Raw genomic sequence first — 12,498 nt, forward strand, 5'->3', positions numbered from 1 at the left:
GAACTCAGGTCTTCCCAACTCCAGGCCCAGAACTCTATCTACTGCACCACCTAGCTTCCCCCAAGTTCTATTATTATCATTATTATTATTTGCTTTTTGGAGGGCAATTGGGGTTAAGTGACTTGCCCAAGGTCACACGGCTAGGTTTGTGTCAAGTGTCTGAGGCCAGATTTGAACTCAGGTCCTCCTAATTCCAGGGCCAGTGCTCTATTCACTGCACCACCTAGCTGACCCACTCCTCCACCAGTTCTATTATTATGAAAGAGCTCTACATACACTTATCTCATTTGAGTCTCATTGCAACCTTTCAAGTTCTATCAGTATACATTAACCTTATCTTACATGAAACTTGAAACAACAAGGTATTGTAATATAAAGTTTTTATATGTAAACCTACAGTATTGCTTAGATTTCTTTACAGAGATCTTCATAGCCTATAGAGGGTAAAATTAGAAGAAAAAAATCAAACATAATAGTAAAGTACTGCTAAATCAAATCTAATATTGAAGAACTTCTCCTGGGCCCATTATGGCAAAGATTACATACCCATTCCCTTCTTCACTAAGGGATATCTGTCCTTGAATCCACACAATGAACAAACCAGGTTCAGTCCTGGAGGACCCTAGTCTCTAAGAAGAGGAAGGCTAAGTTTTTCTCATACTCTTCAGCTCACTAAACTCCTATCCCAGCATGCCAGGGACAAACTATATAAAGTTCACGTTTTGTCTCCTGTCAAGATACTCCCTACAAAACGAGGGAAGAAATAGAAAGATACTCAATATGCAACATGAATCAGATATAGGATAGGTATTTATTTCCTACACACAAAAGAAATGCTAAAAAAAAATCCCAAATTAAAAACTAGAGTGTGCATTGACAGAATGATTTAAAATGGTTCAGTAATTTCAAATGTAACTATTGCTATAATTTTTCCTGGAAGAGACTGGCTCCCTCCAAAATTCAGCTAAAGTGCCAGTTCCTATAATGAGCTTTGTGCTTCTCTGGTATCATGTTTCCTTCCTTAAAATATGATGAATATTAAGTATGATACAAGGTATAGGATCATTCATGCATGGGATTTAATGTCCACAAAAGAGACACATAATAAATACCTATTAATTAATATTAGGAAAAAACCCAGCATATTTATAGCTCCACTGAATTTGCCAAAAACTTAGCCTCATCCTTAAGAGGTTGAACCTGAATGATCCTCGGCAAAAGATAAATGATAAGTTTCATTGAAAATTGAGAATGTAGCTTACTATTCTTACATTACAGAGTTTTCAAGGATCATATCCACTATTGCCATCAGTGTAGTAAGGATATATGAAAAACTGAAATAAATTTGAGCACAAAAAGTTATATGAACAGACTCATTTATTGATCTACTTTCAAGACTGCATTAAGCCAGTGTTACTAATTTCTTTCCAGAATACAAAATGATTTAGGTTATCTTCAATAATCCTATTATCACGTCACCTTTTCTCTACATAGGTTATGTTAGATTGTAAGATAATTCCTGTAGCTTCTGGATAGTATATGGACACATACATTGGCTTTCTTCATCTTTCCTGGATATGCTGAATCCGTCAAGTTGTCATGGTTGTTCATGGAAACGTTCAATTGATGACAGCTGCCAGGTCTTGCCTTGCTAGATTCCTATCAGTTCAAGCAGAGGGAGGGAGCTATTGAGGGCAAGAAAGACATTTCTTATAGAAAGGTGAGACCTTTCTCTAGACAGGAGATTTGGGGTTCAAGGATTAGTGACTTGATGTGAACCCTGATCCTCTTTCTTTCCTAAGAATCATGAAGTCTCTATCATGCATCCAAGAAAGAGATGAGAAGCTATATGTGTCCACAAAGAACATAGATTCCAATTTGCTCCCAAGATGCTGTCTTCGGAGCCTGATGTGTAGGTGATTTGCATTTTAAGAATTTGGGGACCAGATGAGTAGAATCATTTCTACTTCAGTGACTGACACCACAATATAATTTAATTACAAGCCTCCAAATTTGATAATGATATTTAGATTGTGAATTTGAGTTTCTGAAGATATTACTTCTTTTATGGAAATAGGTCCTAGAGTATATCAAAGCTGATTTTGGTTTTTGTAGGTTTTTTTAGGGTGTACCTGGGTAAGGAGGGAGAGGCTTGTGATTTATTTTCTCTTATACTTATTTTATTTATATGATATTTTAATTTCTTAGCTGTCTCCCTCCTTTCCTCCCTCCCAGCCTTATACTAGAGGTCAGCATTACATACACACACATTATATATGTGTATATATAAACACATAGATGCATGAATATGTATATGTATGTATACACACATATGTGTATATGTATGCATATATGTACAGATATATAGATACGCCTATTATGTATTTCTATAACTATATCGATATATCACCTTATAGTACATATTTCCATATATCAGTTCTTTCTCTGGAACTATATAGGATCTTCATAAGTCCTTTGTAATCGATTTGAATATTTGTATAACTCAGACTAGAATAATTACGTTACACAGTGGATAGAGAGCCCAACCTGGAGTAAGGAAGATTCATCTTCCTGAGTTTAAATCTGGTCTCAAACATACTAACTGTGTGACTCTGGGCAAGCTACTTAACCCTGTTTGCCTCAGTTTCTTCATTTGTAAAATGAACTGGAAAAAGAAATGGCAAAACAATCCAGCATCTTTGCCAAGGAAAATCCCAAATGGAGTCATGAAGAGTCCAACAGGACTGAAACAACTGAACATTACTAAGAATAGTTTGATCATTCACAATTATTTTGTAAACAATATTGCTGTTACTGTATTCAATGTCGAAGTTCTGCTTATTTCACTCTGCTTTATTTCATGCAAGTTTTCCATGTTTTTCCCCCTAAAATCAACCTGTTCATCATTTCTTACAGCAGAAAAGTATTTCATCACAATCATATACTACAACTTATTTAGTCATTCTACAATTGATGGACATCTCTTCAATTTCCAGTTTTTTGCCACCACAAAGAGGGCTGCTATAAATATTTTTGCTAATCATCTTAGAAAACATTGCTGTTTCAAAGAGTGGACAGTCTTTTATAATTCTTTGGACATAAATTCAGATCTCTCTCCAAAATGGTAGGATCAGTTCACAGTTCCACCAAAAGTGTATTACTGTCCCTATTTTTCCACATTGCCTCCAATATTTGTCATTTTCCCCTTCTATAATTTAGCCAATCTGAGATGGCATCTCAAAGTTATTTTAATTTGCAATTCTCTAGTCAATAATGATTTAGAGCTTTGATTTCTTCTTTCAAAATCTGCTTGTTCACATCCTTTGACCATTTATCAATTGGGGAATGACATTTTTTTTAATAAATTTGAATCAGTTTTCTACTTATTTAAGATATGAGGCCTTTATTGGAGAAACTGTATATTAAATCCCTGCCCCCCAATTTTCTATTTTCCTTCTAATCTTGGCTACATTGGTTTTATTTTTTTTTTGTACAAAACCTTTTTTAATTGAATGCAATCAAAATTATACATTTTACATTACATAATGCTCTCTATGCTATGCTTATTCATAAATTCTTCCCTTATACATAAATGTAATAAGTAACACATTCCAGGTTCTTCTAATTTACTTCTGAGATCCCCATTTATATCTAGGTCATCTATCCATTTTGACCTTATTTTGATAAATGATGTAAAATGTCAGTCTATACCTAGTTTCTGTCATACTTTTCCAGTTTCTTTCAACCAACAATTTTTATTAAATAGTGATTTCTTAACCCCAAAGTTTAATTCCTTACTTTTATCAAGTGCAACGTTATTAATCATTTGCAACTCTGTATTATGTACCTACTCTAGTCCCCTGATCTACCATCCTTTTAATTAGACAATACCAGTTATTTTTTTATATAATTACTGCCTCATAATACAGTTTAAGATCTGGTACTGCTAGACCTCCTCTCTTTACATTTTTTCATTAATTCCTTTGATATTTTTGACCTTTTGTTCTTAAAATGAATTTATTTTTTTTGTGGCACAATATTTCATTATTATTTGATTTTTGTTAATTATTTGGGATAACACTCAATAAGTGGATTAGTTTTGGTAGAATTATCATTTTTGTTATATTGACTCAGTCCACCCCTGAACAATTATTATTTCTCCAATAATTTAAATCTGACTTTAATTGTATAAAAATTGTTTTATAATTATGTTCATATAGTTCCTGGATTTGGATTGGCAGGTATTCTCCCTGGTATTTTACACTGTCTGCAGTTATTTTAACTGAAATATGTCTTACTATTTCTTCTTGCAGAGTTTTGTTGTTGATATATAGAAAAGCTGATGATAGGTGCTGATTTGTTTTATATACTGCTGCTTTGCCCTAATTATTTTTCAACTATTTGTTTTAGTTGAATCTCTAGAATTTTTCAAGTAGGACATCATATCATCTGCCAAAAGAGATTGTTTTATTTCCTCATCACCTATTCTGATTCCTTTAATTTCTTTTTTTTTCTTATTGCTACTGTTAGCATTTTTAGGACAATATTGAATAATATTGGTGATAACGAACATCCTTGTTTCACTCTTCCTATTGGGAAACTGCTAGCTTATCCCCATTACAGATAATGCTTCGTGATGGTTTTAGGTAGATGTTTCTTATCATTATAAGGAAAAATCCATTTATACACATGTTATTAATAGAAATGAGCATTATATTTTGTCAGAAGCTTTTTCTCCATCTGTTGAAACAATTGTATGATTTTGTTGCTTTTGTTATTGATATAATCAATTATGTTAATGGTTTTTCTTATATTGAACCAGCCCTATGTTGCTGGTATAAATCCAACTTGTTCAAAATGTATAATCTTTATAATATATTGTCATAGTCTCCTAGCTAATATTTAGTATTTGTCATCAATATTCATTGGTGAAATTGATCAATAAATTTCTTTCTCTTTTTTTGCTCTTCCTGGTTTAGGTATGAACACTATAATTGTTTCATAAAGGGAGTTTGGTCAGACTCTTTGTCCACTACTACAAATAATTTATTTAATATTAAATTAGTTGATCTTTAAATGTTTTATAGAATTCACTTGGAAATCCATTTGGTCCTAATGTGTCTTACTTAGGAAGTTCCTTCATGGACTGTTCGATTTCTTTTTCTAAAATCAGTTTATTTAGATATTTTATTTCCTCTTCTGTTGGTCTCAGCAGTTTATGATTTTGTAAGTGTTCTTCCATTTTACTTCAATTTTAAAATGTATCAGTGTGTAATTGGATAAAAACTACCAATAATTTCATTAACTTCATCTTCATTTGTGGTGTATTCACTCTCTTCATTTTTGATACTAGTAATATGGTTTTCTTCTCCCTTTTTAAAAATCATATTAACACAATAGTTTATCTATTTCACTGTTTTATTTTCATAATATCAACTCATAGTTTTATTTATTAATTCAATGGTTCTCTTATATTCAATTTTCTTAATCTCATCTTTAATTTTCAGGATTTCCAATTTGGTGTTTTCTTATGATTACTGCTTTTACTTCATTCTGTAAGTTTTTGGCATGTTGTTTCATTATTATCATTCTCTTTAATGAAATTATTTATTGTTTCTATGATTTGCTCCTTAACTCACTCATTCATTAGGATGAGGTTATTTAGTCTCCAAATGATTTTTAATCTTTTAGTCAATTTAATCAATTGCCTTGGTCCTTTATTAAAAGTAATTTTTATTGCATTATGATCTGAAAGTATTAATATTTCTGCTTTATTGCATCTGACTGCTAGATTTTTCTACCTTAATATATGCTCAATTTTTGTAAAAGTGCCATATGTGACTGAGAAAAAAATTCCCATTCAATTCTATCATATTTCAATTATCTAAGATTCTATTCCTTTCCTTCACTTCTTTCTCCTTTTTTTTGTTAGATTAATCTAATTCCAAAAAGGGAAGATTGAAGTTAGATTTGTTGATTTCATCAGTGTTGGGAGGCCTAGTAAGGAATTTCTAGAAGTGCAGATGAATACCTCTTTTGTGATTTATAGTCTAAGAGAGCTGCCTGAGATTACTGAGAGATTAAGTGACTAATGTAGAGTCACAGTCAGTACCTGTCAGTGAATCAGGGGGAAGTCTACGCTAACCATGTGATGACTTTCCTAGGTGGAATGGTAGATGAGGACAATATGTTCTGATAGTCATGAAGGTGGCTGAAGCAGGCTTTGGGGGGTAGGGAAAGGCTTAAAGCTTGATCAGACATTGAAGTTGCCAGGGTCATCCATTGCATGCCAGGCCATCTCCAGTCATCTTGACTTTTGTCCTCTCACTGAATTTCAATGACTATGACTCAGGGAGAAAGAGTGAAGCCTATACTTTACAGAACTCTGCCTCATTTAAATCTAATTCATGAGCAAGTCTAGACCCTGTGATTTCATTGATCTTCAAAAACAAAGGATGAACAACATGTATCAGAAGTAAGGCTTGCACTCACTTCTCCTGTCTTCATGGTCAGATCTCTCTGTTAACTCTCTTTTGCCTCTTGACCTTCAAATAAGATGCAGAAATACAACCACATTAAAAAAATAAAAAGAAATGAAGTGTTTTATTTTCATAATGGTTGCCATATATGGACTTAAACTTTTGAGGAGAAAGAATAAACCAGTAATTTCATGGGTATAGGGAACTTTCAGTGAAAACTCTTCTGTAGATGCATATAATCCCTTGGTCTGCAACTTACAGAGAGTTGTTAACTAAGAAGTTAAGTGACTTTCCCAGGGTCACTCAGCCAGTATGTCAGAGGCAGGACTCAAATACAAGTTTTCTAATCTTCTAGGTCAACTTTCTCCACAAGATGCCATGTGGCCTCCTACTCTCTCACTTTATTAGGTTGGGAGTAAGTCCTTTTTCTCCTGGGTAATTCAACTGAACCAGGACTTCTTGGTGATTTTAAAAATTTTGATTACTTTATTTAGCATACACTGACAAAGGCGTGGCTGACTCAGCTCAGCTGCTGCTACTGTCCTAAAGCCTGAAATCAAGCCTAGCCTGAAATCAAGAGTCTGCAGGTATTTGCCTGTAAGTAGGTCAGGGCAAATAAGGGCAGTCTTTGATGAGAGGTTCAGCAGAAATGAACCTAATGAAACCTTGTAGGCACAGCTATAGTTCAAGGCAATCATCCCAAATCTACAACATCATTTCAAATCTCACAGTTAAATGAAAGCCCTAATGACTAATCCAGCAAATGAAAAATGTGTGTAGAGATCGCCATGTCAAACCCTATGATTCAGACTATACCTGCTCCTTGTATGAGTCTGAGTAAATATTCACAGTGCCAAGGAGATGAGGCTTCTAGTGGGTGGAGCCACTTGACAAGGTAGGCTTTGAAATGGACTATTTATAGAACCATTGAATTACCAATTGCCCCTGATGCTTCTTCATGTCATAGAGATAATCCCTGGTTCTTGGAGACCAGAAAAGGGAAGTATCCTCTATAATGGGTTATATTCATCTCAACAGACTTTGAATTGAGGCCTAGGGGACAGTGTGGGCACAGTGGCTCAAGCATTGGCTCTGGAGATGGAACTAGGGTCAAATCCCACCTCTGAGATCTTCTGTTTGTGTGACTTTGGAAAGGTTAGTTAAACTCCCTCAGCTTCAGTTTCTTCATCTATAAAATGAAGATGTTGGAATAAATGGACCCTTAGGTCCCTCCCAGCTCCTGATTTATGATCATATTCTCCTATTAGCTTCTATTATGTAAAGTGGAGCATTCTAGCTATTTATAGAATGACTCATCACCAGAATGTTGTCCACAATTGGACAATTCACTCAGAGTCAAGATAATCTGGGTTCAAATTCTGCCTGCCACTTACTAGCTCTGTGCCACAAGTAAGTCTCTTAATTTCTCTGTGACTCATTTTCCTTATCTATGAAATGAGAGGGTTAGATTAGATAGCCTATGAAGTCCCTTCCAGATCTAAATCTATCATCATTTCAACCTAAGGTGATGGATTTTTTTCTTCCTCAGAATAGCAGTTCATGAAAATTGTCTACTGAGGTTGGAAGGAATTGAACTGTTTGTTGATAGGGTTGATTTCACATCAATAAAATCACCAATATCTGAAGTATTGAATTAAGTCATGGAGGATATTTGAGATAATCTAATCCAACCTTTCCATTTTATAGGTAAAGAAACAGTCACCTGAAAGTTCAAATGTGGTTTCAAAAACTTGCTAGCTGTGTGACCTTAAACTAGTCACTTAAACTCTGCATCCATTACTGTAAAATGAGGATCATAATAGCATCTACTTCTCAGAGTGTAAAAATCAAATGAGACATCTATAAAATGCTTAGCCCAATACATAGTAGACATTTAATAAGACTTATTCCCTTCCCCCTTCAGTGGCTTGCCCAAGGTCACGTCACTCATTCGCAGAAAACACAGAATTATAAGATATTTCTCCACAGTACCAGTCCAGCATTCTTTACTTTATACTACATTGCCTTCTTGGTCTTAAGCCAAGAGAGGAACACTGGAGGTAGTACCAGGTTTATGGTAGGTTTGGAGTAGGGTCTTTGGTTCAATCTAAAACTCAGATTCAAGTCTAAATTCAACTGAATGGGTCACCAGAGGTCAAGGCTTTTTTTTCCACTATGCTGACAATCTATCTGCTGTGGAATGCTTGCATTACTAAGAATATGTAGAGTGTGTAACTGATCCCAGGTTGGTCTTTCACAGAAGTCCAGGGTCATAGCCCATGGGGCTCTCAGCTTATCATAAAATCAGTCACTAAACATTCATTATCCTGAACATAGAATGATATCAAATTTTGACCTCATCTGCTTCCTTCTCTCCTGCTCTTCTCTTCTTTGCCCCTGTCCCATTTCTCTGCCCCATGACTTCATAAGGAAAAAAAGCAAAGTTTGTTGATATTTGTTAATAGTAGCTAGGGATTATATTATAATTTATATGGTAATATTGTGTTTGGGGTGTGTGACTTTTCTTTAGGTGTTCTTCTCTTTGCTTTCACCTACTAGGCAACTTGACAAGGTTTTGGGTTGGTTTTAAGAAGGAGCAAGTCAAGAGGTGATTTACACAAATAGGGGAAGTTGCTTAATGTGCAATTCTGTAAACCACCAAGTTTGTGACTTTGGAACACCCAGTGCTGCCTTGGGGTTATTCAGGAGAGAGGGAAAGGATTGTTTAAAATTGTTAATGAAAGCAGGTAAAGAAAGGGAGAGACAGTGAAGAGGAAGGTAGAAATCAGAGCAGAACAAAAAGGTGTATATACTTTAAGGTATATATACTTGATCCCTCCAAATGAAGTTCCTTGAGGACAGGATATATAGATGGTCTAGCTGTAAAGAAATTAATAAGCTAAGGGAAAAAAAAACAAACAAAACCTTCCATTGACTTTGCCACACCTAATAAAGGTATCTTTTCTATGGGTATCTTTTCTTTATTGTGTAGGATAACTGCAGCTTGAACCTCTACCCTAATGTACCTCTCTTGGGAGTACACTTCTTGAAGTTGATTCATATTGTAAGATCCCAATGAAAGGTAGATCTGAATGTATCTCCCTTGGTATTCAGTATTGTTAAGGGTTGAAGATCAGAGTCATTACATAACTAGGGTGAGACAAACAGGGCTTTGCCCCAAGGCACTAAAATTTAGAGAGTGTCAATATCACCATCCCAGAACATACCTCCTCTCCCAATCAGTGGTATCACAGGTGAGTGGCTGCTCCCAGCCTGTGCTGCTCTGAACTTGCCCCAGGCACAAAACTTCCTGAAAGACAGAAGCAGTATCTTTAACCTTAGACAAGAAGCAGCAAAACTTTGCAGCTAGTTACCACCTCTCTCTACTTCTGTGAGCTCAAAGTTGGCTACTGAATGGGATTAACTGACTACTATCAATGATAGTTCTTAATATTTCTTAAAATATCAATCCCTGAATTTAAATGGCTAGAATCAAATGAAGGAAACAATGCTGTGGATATGAGTCTACTGATTTTTTTTTTAATTTCTCCTCTGGGTCTACTAAAGTCAATTTTGGCCAAGATTAGAAGCCTACATTGACTAATGATGAGGAACAGATTAAAAAAAATCACATTTTTAATTGCATGCAAATAATCCTTACCCTTCAAACCATTTTCCTAAGTTGTTTATTCATTCAATCAAAAAATGCTGACTTTAGGGGGCGGCCAGGTAGCACAGCGAGTAAGAGCACCGGCTCCAGTGTTGAGAAGACCTGGAGACCGAATCCCGGGCTCAGACACTTAGCACCCACCCAGAAACACCTGGCCATGTAACCTTGAGCAAGTTACTTAACACCAATTGCTTAGGGGCGGCCAAGTGGCTCAGCGAGTAAGAGCACCAGCTCCAGTGTCAGGATGACCTGAGTCAAATCCGGGCTCAGATACTCAGCACCACACCCAGAAATAACTGGCCATGTAACCTTGAGCAAGTTACTTAACCCCGGTTGCTTAATTAAAAAAAAAAATGCTGACTTTTTAGTTTGTGAAATAAATAACAACAATGATCGTAAACAGAAACAAAAATAATAGCACTAACATGCCTCTTTAAGGTATGCAAATAATTTTACATATGTTATCTCATTTGATCTGTACAACAATTCTGTGATGTAGGTGATGTTATTATCCTCAATTTACAGAAGAAAAAACTGAGGTGAAAAGGGTCACACATACAATAAATATCTCGGGTACAATTCAAAATGACTCCAAGTGCAGTACTACTCCAGCCAGTTGCCCCTAAATGAGCCCAGGATTTAGACTCCACATAGGCTTGGGTTCATATTTCATCTCTGATAGTTACTAGCTGTGTGGCAATAGACAAGTCACAAGCTTGTTGAACCTCAGCTCCTTAATCTGTAAAATGGAAATAATAAAACTATTACACTTACCTCACAAGAGTGAAAAGAGGAACAAAAGAGACAAAGTATTGCTTCCATTTCTCAAAACACTCTACATTTTCCTTTTAGAAATGCCATCAGAGCTAGTTTATGAGCCCCACAAGGAAAACTACCTTCTCATTTGTTACCATTATTCATATTCTAAATGTATTTATTTATTATTGACTTTTTAATTAAGCCAAAAACAGGTTATCCAGATGGATTACATACCTTATTCATGAGACTTAGATCTGAATGATTTTTTTTTGCTGTTTCAATGATTCAAATGTACCCTCAAAGATTTATTTGCCACCACAGATGATATTCCAAAGATAATGTGGCAAATGGAGCAATAGACAAATTTAAATGGGAGTTTCAAACATGTTTTGACAATGATAGTGTCCATGGAATATTAGAACAATCATATATGTTAATTAAAAAAAAGGCAATCTCATTACCACATGCAACCCTAGAATTTCATCAGCTTTCTCTTCTCCAGTTACATTTGTATGAATCTCTGATACCATCTGGGCAGTTGGCCAATGTCTATCTGATTCTAATCATAAGAAAATAGATTTATAGAGTATAGAGGCATAAGAGAACTTAGGTATCATTTGAGTTCACCCCTTCCTTTTACAAAGAAAGAATCTGATATCTAGAAAGATGATTTTCCTTAAGTAGTAAGTGGCAGAACCAACATTAAAATTGAAGTCTTCTAATTCAAAATCTAATATTCTTTCTCCCATGGAATTTAACACTTCACCAATTACCATCAAATGTAGGGTTATACAGCTAGATCAAAAGGCATAAATAAACCAAATGATGATGTAATACTCATTTCTAAGGCTTTTCTCCTGACATAAAGTGCCTTGGTACATTTTGGGGACCTTTCTGATCTTTGGTTTGAAGATCTTGCGATCTGGTAATTGGTATCCTCCACCCTGGAGATCCAGAGACTGACTCCCTTTAGAAACACTCAGGCTTACAAGGCTCAAAATATAAAACAGCTCTTTTTTTTTTTAACAAGTTAATAGACACAGGACTGGATCTGAGTCCAATGTCATTATGTAAACCAGCACCCTCAAAGACCTACACAATTTTCATGTTTTATTTTATTCTTTATATTCACATTCCATACTAGAGCCCCCTTTTTTTGAGCAATATTGCTTTTTTCCTCAGTAGCTCCCTCTTTTTTTTTAGGTCATCCTCCTGTTTTATGATCATAAGACAGCTGTAACTCTACCTCCTGTAGAACCACTGTTCTTTGCAGCTTTGTTTCCTTTAGTTTATCATTGTGAATGCTTGAGCTGGATGTTTACTTCTAGCACCACTGTATTGTGGTTCTAGGCACAAGCTTGTTCTAGGCATCTAGGTGGCAGAGCAGATAAAGTGTGGGACTTACAAACAGGAAGATATGAGTTTGAATCCTGATGAGACACTTTCTAGCTAGTAGACACTGGATTGTTGTTTAACAGGATCAAATCATAAAAGAAATGCTCTGCAAACTTTAAAGTACTATGTAAATGCCAGTTATTCATTCATTCATTCATTTCACTTACTATATTACATATGTTTATAAAGCTTCTT

The 12,498-nt window shown here is 35.2% G+C and overlaps 1 long non-coding RNA gene across 1 annotated transcript; it reads right to left on the reverse strand.

The window, feature by feature from the left end:
• Nucleotides 1-1,359: 1,359 nt before the first annotated feature.
• Nucleotides 1,360-11,099, reverse strand: LOC138152688 (uncharacterized). Its single transcript, XR_011166173.1, has 4 exons — nucleotides 10,924-11,099; nucleotides 9,707-9,789; nucleotides 6,493-6,545; nucleotides 1,360-1,659 (listed from the first exon to the last, which is right to left on the reverse strand). It is a non-coding gene; the product is annotated as an uncharacterized lncRNA (long non-coding RNA).
• Nucleotides 11,100-12,498: the final 1,399 nt, after the last annotated feature.

The sequence above is a fragment of the Petaurus breviceps genome, unplaced genomic scaffold (assembly GCF_028583685.1).
Source record: "Petaurus breviceps papuanus isolate PSGF00001 unplaced genomic scaffold, PetGlider_PUasm1.0 151, whole genome shotgun sequence".
NCBI classification, from domain to species: Eukaryota; Metazoa; Chordata; class Mammalia; order Diprotodontia; family Petauridae; genus Petaurus; species Petaurus breviceps.